Source organism: Mobula hypostoma, chromosome 12 (genome assembly GCF_963921235.1).
Source record: "Mobula hypostoma chromosome 12, sMobHyp1.1, whole genome shotgun sequence".
Classification (NCBI taxonomy): Eukaryota; Metazoa; Chordata; class Chondrichthyes; order Myliobatiformes; family Myliobatidae; genus Mobula; species Mobula hypostoma.
The window spans coordinates 16,284,708-16,299,367 of NC_086108.1; the positions used below are offsets into that span (position 1 = coordinate 16,284,708).

At 42.2% G+C, this 14,660-nt stretch overlaps 1 protein-coding gene across 9 annotated transcripts in view; it reads right to left on the reverse strand.

Moving 5' to 3' along the window:
- Positions 1 to 14,660, reverse strand: part of cep350 (centrosomal protein 350) — a 251,684-nt gene that overhangs the window by 57,197 nt on the left and 179,827 nt on the right. The window lies entirely within an intron of this gene.

Below are 14,660 nucleotides of genomic sequence, written 5' to 3' on the forward strand. Positions count from 1 at the left end.
TTCTATGAAACAAATTTGTCATTTTATTATTACTGGTAGGTTACCCCCTTCTCTCTATGCTGGCCATCTCAACTCTCCACTCTCAGTCCTGGTACAGAATTTCAATCCAGACTGTCCCAATTTCCTTTCTCCCACATGCTGCTTGACCTTATGAGTTTCCAGTAGACTGCACGTTGCATAAATTCCCCACTCTCTATGAAGGATCCACATTTGCCCATAGCAGTCATACTTTTCTATAATAGCTATGAAAGATGATAGTATGGTTTTGCATCTGTTGGGATTTATTCTCAAGTTCTTTTTTTTCTCTTGAAATTTATTTGGTAAACTTCACAAACTTCCCAAACCACAGGTCACAGTGTATTCTAGTAACTAAGAATTTTACTTAGATTTTAACACCATCATTAATTTCCCTAACTTTAAAAAAAATTAAGCTGTTCTGCATGCATTGCAAATATCTGCTTTGCATGAACTGGATCAGCATCACAATCTTGTTGTATTGAGCAATAATAATAAAATTCTATTCCATTCTGTTCTAGTCATCAATGGCTGGACTACTTTTCCCAATACATTCCTTTAATGGAGTGCATGGAGTAAAGCCAGATCTAACATACAGAGAGGCTTTGAGGAAAGAGAAGCAGAATAAACAGTGTGAAGATAGTAAGGGAGAAGAGCTGAAATGTGTGTACCTCAATGGAAGAAGCATCAGGAACAAAGGTGATGAACTGAGAGCTTGGATACATACATGGAATTATGATGTAGTGGCCATTACAGAGACTTGGCTGGCACCAGGGCAGGAATGGATTCTCAATATTCCTGGATTTCAGTGCTTTAAAAGGGATAGAGAGGGCAGAAAAAGGGGAGGAGGGGTGGCATTACTGGTCAGGGATACTATTACAGCTACAGAAAGGGTGGGTAACGTAGCAGGATCCTCTTTTGAGTCAATATGGGTGGAAGTCAGGAACAGGAAGGGAGCAGTTACTCTACTGGGGGTATTCTATAGGCCCCCTGGTAGCAGCAGAGATACAGAGGAGCAGATTGGGAGGCAGATTTTGGAAAGGTGCAAAAATAACAGGGTTGTTATCATGGGTGACTTTAACTTCCCCAATATTGATTGGCACCTGATTAGTTCCAAGGGTTCAGATGGGGCAGAGTTTGTTAAGTGTGTCCAGGATGGATTCCTGTCACAGTATGTGGACAGGCTGACCGGGGAGAATGCCATACTAGATCTAGTACTAGGTAATGAACCGGGTCAGGTTACAGATCTCTCAGTGGGTGAGCATCTGGGGGACAGTGACCACCGCTCCCTGGCCTTTAGCATTATCATGGAAAAGGATAGAATCAGAGAGGACAGGAACATTTTTAATTGGGGAAATTGGGGAAAATTATGAGGCTATAAGGCTAGAACTTGCGGGTGTGAATTGGGATGATGTTTTTGCAGGGAAATGTACTATGGACATGTGGTCGATGTTTAGAGATCTCTTGCGGGATGCAAGGGATAAATTTGTCCTGGTGAGGAAGATAAAGAATGGTAGGGTGAAGGAACCATGGGTGACAAGTGAGGTGGAAAATCTAGTCAGGTGGAAGAAGGCAGCATGCATGAGGTTTAGGAAGCAAGGATCAGATGGGTCTATTGAGGAATATAGGGAAGCAAGAAAGGAGCTTAAGAAGGGGCTGAGAAGAGCAAGAAGGGGGCATGAGAAGGCCTTGGCGAGTAGGGTAAAGGAAAACCCCAAGGCATTCTTCAATTATGTGAAGAAAAAAAGGATGACAGGAGTGAAGGTAGGACCGATTAGAGATAAAGGTGGGAAGATGTGCCTGGAGGCTGTGGAAGTGAGCGAGGTCCTCAATGAATACTTCTCTTCGGTATTCACCAGAGGGAACTTGATGATGGTGAGGACAATATGAGTGAGGTTGATGTTCTGGAGCATATTGATATTAAGGGAGAGGAGGTGTTGCAGTTGTTAAAATACATTAAGACAGATAAGACCCCGGGACCTGACGGAATATTCCCCAGGCTGCTCCACGAGGCGAGAGAAGAGATTGCTGAGCCTCTGGCTAGGATCTTTATGTCCTCGTTGTCCACGGGAATGGTACCGGAGGATTGGAGGGAGGCGAATGTTGTCCCCTTGTTCAAAAAAGGTAGTAGGGATAGTTCGGGTAATTATAGACCAGTGAGCCTTACGTCTGTGGTAGGAAAGCTGTTGGAAAAGATTCTTAGCGATAGGATCTATAGACATTTAGAGAATCATGGTCTGATCAGGGACAGTCAGCATGGCTTTGTGAAGGGCAGATCGTGTCTAACAAGCCTGATAGAGTTCTTTGAGGAGGTGACCAGGGATATAGATCAGGGTAGTGCAGTGGATGTGATCTATATGGATTTTAGTAAGGCATTTGACAAGGTTCCACACGGTAGGCTTATTCAAAAAGTTAGAAGGCATGGGATCCAGGGAAGTTTGGCCAGGTGGATTCAGAATTGGCTTGCCTGCAGAAGGCAGAGGGTGGTGGTGGAGGGAGTACATTCAGATTGGAGGATTGTGACTAGTGTTGTCCCACAAGGATCTGTTCTGGGACCTCTACTTTTCGTGATTTTTATTAACGACCTGGATGTGGGGGTAGAAGGGTGGGTTGGCAAGTTTGCAGACGACACGAAGGTTGGTGGTGTTGTAGATAGTGTAGAGGATTGTCAAAGATTGCAGAGAGACATCGATAGGATGCAGAAGTGGGCTGAGAAGTGGCAGATGGAGTTCAACCCGGAGAAGTGTGAGGTGGTACACTTTGGAAGGACAAACTCCAAGGCAGAGTACAAAGTAAATGGCAGGATACTTGGTAGTGTGGAGGAGCAGAGGGATCTCGGGGTACATGTCCACAGATCCCTGAAAGTTGCCTCACAGGTGGATAGGGTAGTTAAGAAAGCTTATGGGGTGTTAGCTTTCATAAGTCGAGGGATGGAGTTTAAGAGTCGCGATGTAATAATGCAGCTCTATAAAACTCTGGTTAGGCCACACTTGGAGTACTGTGTCCAGTTCTAGTCATCTCACTAAAGGAAGGATGTGGAAGGATTGGAAAGGGTACAGAGGAGATTTACCAGGATGCTGCCTGGTTTAGAAAGTATGCATCATGATCAGAGATTAAGGGAGCTAGGGCTTTACTCTTTGGAGAGAAGGAGGATGAGAGGAGACATGATAGAGGTATACAAGATAATAAGAAGAATAGATAGAGTGGATAGCCAGCGCCTCTTCCCCAGGGCACCACTGCTCAATACAAGAGGACATGGCTTTAAGGTAAGAGGTGGGAAGTTCAAGGGGGATATTAGAGGAAGGTTTTTTACTCAGAGAGTGGTTGGTGCGTGGAATGCACTGCCTGAGTCAGTGGTGGAGGCAGATACACTAGTGAAGTTTAAGAGACTACTAGACAGGAATATGGAGGAATTTATGGTGGGGGCTTATATGGGAGGCAGGGTTTGAGGGTCGGCACAACATTGTGGGCCGAAGGGCCTGTATTGTGCTATACTGTTCTATGTACTTCGCCATGTCTTCAACCTGAGCCTGAGGCTCCGGAGGGTTCCTGTGCTGTGGAAGACATCCTGCCTCGTCCCTGTGCCGAAGACGCCGTGCCCCAGCGGCCTCAATGACTACAGACCGGTGGCATTGACCTCCCACATCATGAAGACCCTGGAGAGACTTGTTCTGGAGCTGCTCCAGCCTATGGTCAGGCCACACTTAGATCCCCTCCAGTTCACCTACCAGCCCCCACTAGGAGTTGAGGATGCCATCGTCTACCTGCTGAACTGTGTCTAGGCCCACCTGGACAAGCCAGCGAGCACTGTGAGGGTCATGTTTTTTGACTTCTCCAGTGCGTTCAACACCATCCGCCCTGCTCTGCTGGGGAAGAAGCTGACAGCGATGCAGGTGGATGCTTTCCTGGTGTCATGGATTCTTGATTACCTGACTGGCAGACCACAGTACGTGTGCTTGCAACACTGTGTGTCCGACAGAGTGATCAGCAGCACTGGGGCTCCACAGGGGACTGTCTTGTCTCCCTTTCTCTTCACCATTTACACATCGGACTTCAACTGCTGCACAGAGTCTTGTCATCTTCAGAAGTTTTCTGATGACTCTGCCATAGATGGATGCATCAGCAAGGGAGATGAGGCTGAGTACAGGGCTACGGTAGGAAACTTTGTCACATGGTGTGAGCAGAATTATCTGCAGCTTAATGTGAAAAAGACTAAGGAGCTGGTGGTAGACCTGAGGAGAGCTAAGGCACCGGTGACCCCTGTTTCCATCCAGGAGTCAGTGTGGACATGGTGGAGGATTACAAATACCTGGGGATACGAATTGACAATAAACTGGACTGGTCAAAGAACACTGAGGCTGTCTACAAGAAGGGTCAGAGCCGTCTCTATTTCCTGAGGAAACTGAGGTCCTTTAACATCTGCCAGACGATGCTGAGGATGTTCTACGAGTCTGTGGTGGCCAGTGCTATCATGTTTGCTGTTGTGTGCTGGGGCAGCAGGCTGAGGGTAGCAGACACCAACAGAATCAACAAACTCATTCGTAAGGCCAGTGATGTGGGGATGGAACTGGACTCTGTGACGGTGGTGTCTGAAAAGAGGTTGCTGTCCAAGTTGCATGCCATCTTGGACAATGTCTCCCATCCACTACATAATGTACTGGTGGAGCACAGGAGTACATTCAGCCAGAGACTCATTCCACCGAGATGCAACACAGAGCATCGTAGGAAGTCATTCGTGCCTGTGGCCATCAAACTTTACAACTCCTCCCTTGGAGGGTCAGACACCCTGAGCCAATAGGCTGGTCCTGGTCTTATTTCCTGGCATAATTTACATATTACTATTTAAATATTTATGGTTTTATTACTATTTAATTATTTATGGTGCAACTGTAACGAAAATCAATTTCCCCTGGGATCAATAAAGTATGACTATGACTAAGGAACAAAGATTTTTTTTTTGCAAATGTTATTAAAGCACAGAGGAGTCTAGAGTTTAGAGGGAAGCTATGCTAAACCTTTGTAAGACATTGGCTGGGCCATAGCTGGATGATTGTGTTGAGTTTGCACAGAAGAGATTCATTAGGATGGCAGGCTTTTCCATTACACTTTTAAAAATGGAATATTTGCAGTCAAGTTCATGAATCAAAAATGGTCTTAATGAAGTTAATACAAGGATCAGTAATTAGAAAAGATTTGTTTCAAGGTAGCTTCCAAAGGGGTAGAATATCTGGTAAAATAGCAAGCCAAGTGTTTGTTGAATAGCAAACAGTTTGTGAGAGGAGAGTGAAAGCTTTTAATGCCAAGGTCCAATGAGATCATCAATATAATGACAAGCGAGTAATGTCAACATGGTGTTAATATCCTAATGGTATTAATTATAGCTACCTCACAGATTTAAACGACACTGCTAGTGGATTTATTTAGGACTTAGGAGATCCGAAGAAGAAATGTTCCTCATTATGCTGATTAATTCCTTTAAAGAACTTTAAGATATTTGGCTCAATGACCTTTCTTTGTTTTTGATAATGATGTTCTGGTTTCTGGTCCTGATCAGCCTCAACTGAGCAACATCAATGCAGAAAGGCAACACAACTCCCTCACCACCGCCAACTGCTACTTAGTTCACTACAGTTCAATTATCAGGAAAGGCAAAGTAATTAACTATGTATCTGAAGTAGTGTTAAAATGCATTTTGGGTTCTTCACTAAAAATCCAAACTAAAGTCAAATATTTTCCCATTGTATTTTCCCTGCAGATGCTGGATATACATACACCAGGAGACAAATTTCCTCATGTACTAAAAAAAAAGCTTTCCAATAACTAACAATCAGAAATTTCTCTTCATTCTCTAATCCTTAAAACATATTTCCTTGACTCAGCCCAAAACATTAACTGTTTATTGTGTTCCATAGATGCTCCCTGACGTGCTGAGCTCCTCCAGCATTGTGTGTGCACTTCTCAAAAGTTCCAGCATCTGCAGAATTTTTTCTGTTTATGATACTGCCTCTAAAAAATAAAGCAGGCAAAATGGAAATATCACCCACCTCTAAACCTTGCCCCATGTTATAAGCAAATCTGATTTGGAAATATAGTATTGCAGCTACATCATTTAAAAGTCAAATGTCTGGAACTTCACTAGCAGAATATTCATCCCTTCAATAGTAGAAATTTAAGATATACCATACACACAAATTTACGTAGTTACCAGCAGTCGATAAACACTGGCCTTACCAGAAAATTCACATGATGTAAATGAGTAAAAAAAAAAGTAGCAGTTAAAACAGACGTGTGTGCTTCAGTTGACTACTTACCCTTTTAAAGGGTCAATAATTATTTTTACTTGCATCCAACGGCTTTCAAGTATAGAGGGATAGGAGGGAGACAGTGTAGAAGTAGTTAAATAGCAAAGTGAAATTAACTCTTTTCTAAGTACTTTGATTCACCTTTGGAGAATTCCATGATTTTGACCCAGTGACAATGAAGGAACAGCAATATGTTTCCAAGTCAGGTTGGTGAGTGACTTGGAGCAGGATTTCCAAGTGGTGGTATTCCCAGGTATCTACTGTTCTCGTCCTTCTAGATAGTAGTGGTCATGGGTCTGGAAGGTGCTGCCTTAGGAACTTTGGTGTGTTGTTGCAGTGCATCTTGTAGATAGTACACACTGCTGCAACTGTTCATCAATGGTGGAGGGACTGGATGTTTGTGGGCTGCCTTGTGCTGGATGGTGTCAAGCTTTTTGAGTGTTGATGGAGCACTCATCCAGGTGAGTGGTGAGTATTCCATTACACTCCTGACCTGAGCCTTGTAGATGGTGGACAGGCTTTGGGGAGTCCTAGCCTTTGACCTGCTCTGGTAGCCACGGTGTTTATATGGCTAGGCCAGTTCTATTTTCTGTGAATGGTAACTCTCAGGATGTTGACAGTAGGGGATTCAGTGATGGTGATACCACCAAATGTCAAGGGACGATGGTTAGAGCCTCTCTTATTGGGGATGGTATTTACGTGGCTCAAATGTTATTTGCCACTTGTCAGCCCAAGCCTGGATATTGTCCAGGTCCTGCTGCATTTGGGTATGAACTGCTTCACTATCTGAGGAGTCACGAATGGTATAGAACATTGTGCAGGTATTTTCAAACACCCCCACTTCTGACCTGAAGGAAGGTCAGTGATGAAGCAGCTGAAGATGATTGGTCCTTGGACACTTCCCTCAGGAACTCCTGCAGTGATGTCCTGAGGATGAGATGATTGGCCTCCAACCACCACAACCATCATCTTCCTTTGTGTCAGGTACAATTCCAACAGGCATAGGGTTTTCCCCCTAATTCCCATTGACTCAATCTTAGCTAGGGCACCTTGATGCCATACTCGGTCAAATGCTTGGCAAATCATAAACAGTAGACAGAAGTGGTCACTAGGATATCTCTAAAACAGTGAAACATATTCTGAGATAGGCTGGGATAGGATAATTCGACCTCAGAAAATGTGCAGTAAATTGACTGAGGACCAGTGGAAGGAAGTAGAGACAGAAGAAGTGGACCCAAGGATCACCAGAGGGTTAGCACTGGACCGCTTCTCTTCAACTGATTCTAAGATAAAACTGTTTTATTCTAGGGAGCCGTTAGGCACATGTACTAGTCTGTCCAGTGTATGAATGAAGGTATCATGAGGAAAAATTTGTTTTCAGTGTATGGTTAGAGTTGAGGAATGCACTGCTAATGGAACAGGATAAGTACTGTACTGGAAAGAAGAACACTTGTAGGGCTCTGGAGAGGGGGGACAGTGCTGGCATTATCTTAATTGTTCTTACTTGGAGTCACAAAAGCTCAACCAGAAAAGTGGGCATTATCTAGTCTCACTCAAAAACTTCTATAGTTGCACCGTGGAGAGCTTTCTGACAGGTTGCATCACTGTCTGGTATGGAGGGGCTGCTGCACAGGACCAAAAGCTGCATAAGGTTGTAGATCTAGCCAGCTCCATTTTGGGCACTAGCCTACAAAGTACCCAGGACATGTTCAAGGAGCGATGTCTCAGAAAGGCAGCGTCCATTATTAAGGACCTCCAGCACCCAGGGCATGCCCCTTTTCTCACTGTAACCATCAGGTAGGAGATACAGAAGCCTAAAGGCACACAGTCAGCGATTTAGGAACAGCTTCTCCCCTCTGCCATCTGATTCCTAAATGGACATTGAAGCTTTGGTCACTAACTCACTTTTTAAAAAATATACAGTATTTCTGTTTTTTGCACATTTAAAAAAAAATCTATTCAATATATGTAATTGATTTACTTGTTTATTATGTTTTATTTTATTTATTATTATTTTTTCTCTCTGCTAGATTATGTATTGCATTGAACTGCTGCTAAGTTAACAAATTTCATGTCACATGTTGGTGATAATAAACCTGATTCTGATTCTAAATCTGCTAACTTGAAATACCATGAAGATTAATTATAAAATCTATATGTACTCCCACATTTCCCTACTTAGATTTATATACAGTAAAATTAAAATTATCCACTTTCCAACAATTCTGAAATCCTGATGGATTAAAATTGCTAAGTTTTCTTCCTACACCTGGTCCCATATTCTCTTCCTACTCCCGGAGGCATGAATTTCTGTGCTCTCTTCAGACATATGGGAGCACTGGAACACACTCAAAATGCAGGAAGAACTCAGCAGGTCAGGTAGCAACTATGGAAAAATAACTAATATTTCATGCTGAGACCCTTCTTCAGAACTGAGGTGGAAGGGGGAAGATATCAGAATAAAAAGGTGGGGGGTGGAAGATAGGCTAGATGGAAGGTGATAGGTGAAGCTAGATGGTGGGAAAGGTCAAGGGCTGGAGAAGAAATAATCTGATAGCAGAGGAGAGTGGATCATAAAAGAAAGGGAAGGAACTGCCCTTTTAAACTTACTTGACTACACAGTAAATATTATAATGCTACATAATGTCCAACAAAAACTAATTTAAAATACATTGTAAAATAATAAAACTGATATCCAAAGGTCTAAAGATCTGTTGGTCCAGCAAAAAGTCCTGGATCAGACTTTTACTGTAGTACCTTTAATCAGCGTGCATTCCTGAAGTGTTGGGCAGGAGCAAACAAAAATTGATGCCTGGCATGCAAGGTGCTCCGAGGGTAGGTGAAAAATATCATTCAGCAGTAAACTGCAGAAAGCGTCATTGAGGTAAGAGAGGATTCAAAAGCTTAGTACCATGTCAGTTGAAGTCACAGCAGTTATTAAGTTCAAGGAAACTCAAGAGTCTGCATGCAGGGCTGAAGGAGATTATAAAGAAATAGAAACAAAAGAACTGATAAGAATTTCAAACTTGACATGTTGCTTAACTTAGCACAGTGCAAATAGATGAAGAGTTAAAGAGAGTATGATATGGACAGCAGAATTTAGAATGCTATCAAGTTCGTACAGAGTAGAATAAAGGAAGTCATACCTGGAGTATATTGTAATGCTCAGTCTACAGATAAGAAATTGCAGTGAACTTCAACAGCAGACACCCTGAGTTAAGCATAGAGTTTGGTAATACTATGGAGGTGAAAATAAGTAGTTCTATGATCTCACTTGATAAAGCTCAAATTTGGTGAAGCATTACACTGAGACTGCCAAGGACAAGTGCTTGTAACTCAAGCACAGTGTTTGTAATAGAGACTAAATGTGACTTCTTAATCTCTTGACATTTATTTAGAGGGAATTGCTGTGATGACAGAGTTGTGTGCTGTATCATGTAAATGCCAAGTGCACAAAGTACAGGGCAGGTATGTTACAGTCAGAAGGAAGGAAAAGGGTGGCAAAGTACAAGAACCTTGGCATCAAGAGAGGTAATAAATTTAGTCAAGAAGGAAAAGTATGTAACACTTCGGAAACTAGAATCAAAAAGAAACCTTGAGGATTATAATGAAGACAGAAAAGAATTCAAGAAGAGAATTAGGAAAGCCAGGAGGAGCCATGAAAAGTTCTTGGCAAGTAGTATTAAAGAGAATCCCGAAGCATTCTATGCATACAATAAGAGCAAGAGGATAATGAGGGAGAGAATAGGACCACTTAAGGATGGGGTGGGGGGGGGGGAGAACATTTGCTTGGAGGCAGAGGGTGTGAGTGAGGTCCTTAATGAGTACTTTACATCAGTATCTACCAAGGAAAAGGATGTGGATGACAGGGACATCAGTGCTGAGTATATTAATATGCTAAGGCATTTCAAGGTAAAGAAGAAAGTAGTGTTGGGTTTCTTAAAGAGCATTAAGTTCGATAAATCCTCAGGGCCCGATGAGTTAATAAGAGAGGCAAGAGAGGATATTGCTGGGGCTTTGATCAGTATCCCTGTGTCCTCTCTAGCCATAGGCGAAGTCCAGGGGGACTGGCAAGTAGCTAATGTTGCTGCTGCTGGCTAAGTCAAAGGTGGTGATGAATCAGCATACAGGAGAGAAATCGAAAATCTGGCTGAATGGTGCCACAATGATCAACATTAGCAAAACTAAAGACCTGATTATTGACTACAGGAAGAGGAAAAGTGGAGACCCGTGAGCCAGTCCTCATCAGAGTATCAGAGGTGGACAAGGTCAGTAACTTAAAATTCCTCAACATGGTCATTTCAAAGGATCTGTTCTGGGTCCAGCACATAACTGCTATTACAAAGAAGGCACAGCAGCACCTCTACTTTTTTATATAAATTAGTTTGGGAAGATTTGGCATGTCATCTAAAACTTTGACAACCTTCCATAGGTGAATGGTTGAAAGTTTACTGACTGGTTGTATCACAGCCTAGAGTGGAAACATCAATGCCCTTGAACAGAACAGCCTACAGCACAGTCCATCACAGGCAAAACCTTCTCCACCATTGAGCACATCAATAAGGAGCACCGTTGCAGGCAGCAGCATCCATTATTAAGGACATCCACCATCTTGGACATGCTCTCTTCTCCCTGCTGCCATCAGGAAGGAAGTACCTTAGGTCCCACAGCACTAGGTTCAGGAACAATTAATTATCCCACAGTCATCAAGCTCTTGAAACAGAGTGGATAACTTCACCCAGGACCAAGCTGATTCCACAACCAATGGACTCACTTTCATAAAGTCTACAACTCATGCTCACAATATTACTACTTATTTATTATTATTTTGTTTTTCTGTGTGTATTTGCACATTGGCTGTTTGTCTATCTTTGTGTAGTTTTTCAATGATTTTATTGTATTTCTTTGTACTTACTGTGAATGCTTGTCAAAAAATTAATCGCAGGGATCATTTATGGTAACATATATATACTCTGAAGCTTTGATGTTGTTTCATTATTCAAGAAGGGAATCAGGGATAATCCTGGAAACCATAGACCACTGAATCTCCAGTCAGTGGTAGGAAGTTACTGGAGACAATTCTTAGGGATAGGATTTATAGGCATTTGGAAAACCATGGCCTAATCAGGGAAAGCTAGCATGGCTTTGTGTGGAGCAAGTCATGTCTTACTAACAAGACAAGGATGATTGATGAAGTTAGAGCTGTGGATGTTGTCTACATAGGTTTAGTAAGGCATTTGAAAATATAGATGAGTGCGTTTATAAGTTTGCAGATGATGCAAAGATTGGTGGTGTGGTAGCTTACAAAACTGGTAAGAAGTACAAGAAGATATAGATCAGCAGCAGATATAGGTGGAAAAATGACAGATGGGGTTTAATATGGCCAAATGTGAAGTGTTGCACCTTGGTATGGCAAATGAAAAGAGACAGTACATTGTTAAGGGCAAGACCCTTAAGTGTTGATGAGAGGAGGGATCTTGGGGTCCAAGTTCATAGCTCTCTGAAAGTGGCTACACAGGTTCATAGGGTGGTTAAAGAAACATACGGCATATTTGCCTTTATTAGTCAAGGTATTGAGTTCAAAGGTCAGGAAGCTAATGTTGCAGCTTTATAAAACCCTAGTTAGACTGCATCTGGAATATTGAATACAATTCTGGTCACCCCATTATAGGAAGGGTGTGGAGGCTTTGGAGAGGGTGCAGAAGAGTTTACCACGATGTTGCCTGGATTAGGCAGCATGAGCTATAACGAGAGATTGGACAAACTTGAGTCATTTTCTCCAGATTGGCAGAGGCTGAGGGGAGATCCAATACAGGTTTATAATCTAAGAGGCATAGATAGAGTAGAGATAATATATTTTTCCAAGGTTGAAATGTTTAATACCAGATGGCATGCATTTAAGACGAGGGCGTAATTTTAAAGGAGATGTGAGGGGCAAGTTTTTTTAAACAGAATGGTGGGTGCCTGAAATGTGTTGCCTGGGGTGGTGGTAGAGGCAGAAATTTTAGACTTTTAACAGACGTTTAGATAGACACATGAATGTGAGGAATATAGAAGGATATGGACATGGTGTGAGCAGGAGAGGTTGGTTTAGTTGGCCATTTGATTAACAATTTATTTGGTTCAGCACATTATGGCCAAAAGGCCTGTTCCTGTACTGTATCGCTCTATGTTTAATTAATCAACCAGAGCTTCTCCAGAGTAGAGAATTCCAAAGATATGTAATTTGCCAGGTATTAGTCAAGTTATTGAGTTCAAAAGTCAGGAAGTTATGTTGTAGCTTTATAAAACTCTAGTTAGGTTGCATCTGGAATATTGCATACAATTCTTGTAGCCCCATTTTAGGAAGGATGTGGAGGCTTTAGAGAGGGTGCAGAAGAGGATGTTGCCTGGATTAGAGGCCATGTGCTATAACGAGAGGTTGGACAAATTTGGGCTATGTTCTCTGGAGCAGCAGAGGCTAAGGGGAGATCTGATAGCAGTTTTTCAGATTATGATAGCAATAGATAGACAGGCAGCATCTTTTTCCCAAAGCTGAAAAGTCTAATACAAGGCAGCATGCATTTAAGGTGACAGGGCATAATTTCAAAGGAGATGTGAAGGGCAAGAGTTTTTTTTTAAAACACAAGAGTGGTGGGTTCATGGAATGTGCTGGCTGGGGTGGTGGTAGAGGCAAATACATTCCAGACTTTCAAGCGACATTTGTGGGCTTTGCTATTGCTTGTTTGGTGGGTGGAGGGAGCTGATGCATTTTGCTGAAGTACGTGGGGGAGGGAGAGCATCAATACTTTGCTGTAGCCTGTATGTGGGAGCGGGGAGTAGGGAGGCTTCAGGGTTCTAACGTTTTTTACTGTCATTCATTCTTTGGGAGCACTCTTCTGTTTTGTGGATGTCTGCGAAGAATAAGAATTTCAGGTTGTATATTGTATACATTCTGATATTAAATGGAACTACTTAACATGAAATTGAAGGATATTGTCATTGTGTAGGCAGATGGAATTAGTATAGTTGGCCATTTGATTACTGATTTAATTGGCTTATCACAACACTGTGGGGCAAAAGGTCTATTCCTCAAGTCAAGTCACTTTTTATTGTCATTTCAACCATAACTTCTGATACTGTACACAGTACAAAACTGATATACTGTACTGTTCTATGTTCTAAATATGCACTGTATAATGTAAATGTAGAAGCTAACATATGTTCAATGTGGTGTAAGATTACTTCTGCATGCATAAAAACCATAGGTGGCAAATATACCCACACTACCAAATCAAGAGAAATCAATTTTTGCTGATGATATTTGGTCTCAGGCTGGACAGTTAAGAATGGAACTAGGCAACTCTGGCCCCACTCAGCTGAACAACAGTACAGAGCAGTGCAAGGCTGCAGACAGATGGGGGAGGATGAAAGATATGTCAGTCTTTTCATTCATCCAAGTGCGAGGGAAGGTGGAACTATGTTGCTTCTGTAAAGAGGCAGTAACTCAATCAGGCAGATTCAAGCAAGATACCAAGAAAAATGCACTTGAACTTCAGAAAAAAAGGGTACTTGGAGATGGGATATGGTTTAGATAGCTGGGTTGAGAATTGTTTTTGATCAGAAGGACGATGACAGCTGGTCTGCAGCTGAGTGGGACAGAATGAGAAGTAAACAAACTGAAGAAGGGAAATAGCAAACCTCTTGCTCTTGGTCTTGACAAAAGTGAAGGAGCTCCTCTGATAGTGGAAGTGAAGATGGAAAACAGCACAGTTAGTGTGTAATAAAGAAATCATGGAGGATTCTGGAACTGCTAGCAACCTGGACTGATTTGCAGAGGGCCTCAAGTTTAGCCAGAATAGTAGACTCCACATGCTTGTTCAGACAGAGGTCACATAAGATCAAATCTCCAGGATTAAATGTCTAACAAAGTGCCAATTAAACATAACAGCTGTAGAACTACATTATCTGACAGATGTCACTGGAGAAGAATTGTTAAGTTAAGTAGCAATATTTCAAACAGAACATCAAAACAATGGATGAACTCTCCATGGGTTAAACACTCTGAAGCGTGATAGAGTTTATATGGGAAAAAGAAGCTTCTAGTAGGAAATGATATAGCTGGTTTTCAATTTTGCACTTTGGAAAAAAGATCTTGGGGTTTAATGACATAATCCCCTGAGAGTGGCAGCACAAGTAGATAGGACGTTAAAGGAATAGAACATACTTTTCTTCATCAGCTGGGACATTGCTTATATAAAAGCCAGGAAGTTATCACAGAGCTGTATAAAACTTGAGCTAAACCACATTACATGCTGTGTGCATTACAGGAGTCTTGCAGACTCTGGAGAGGTGTAAAACAGG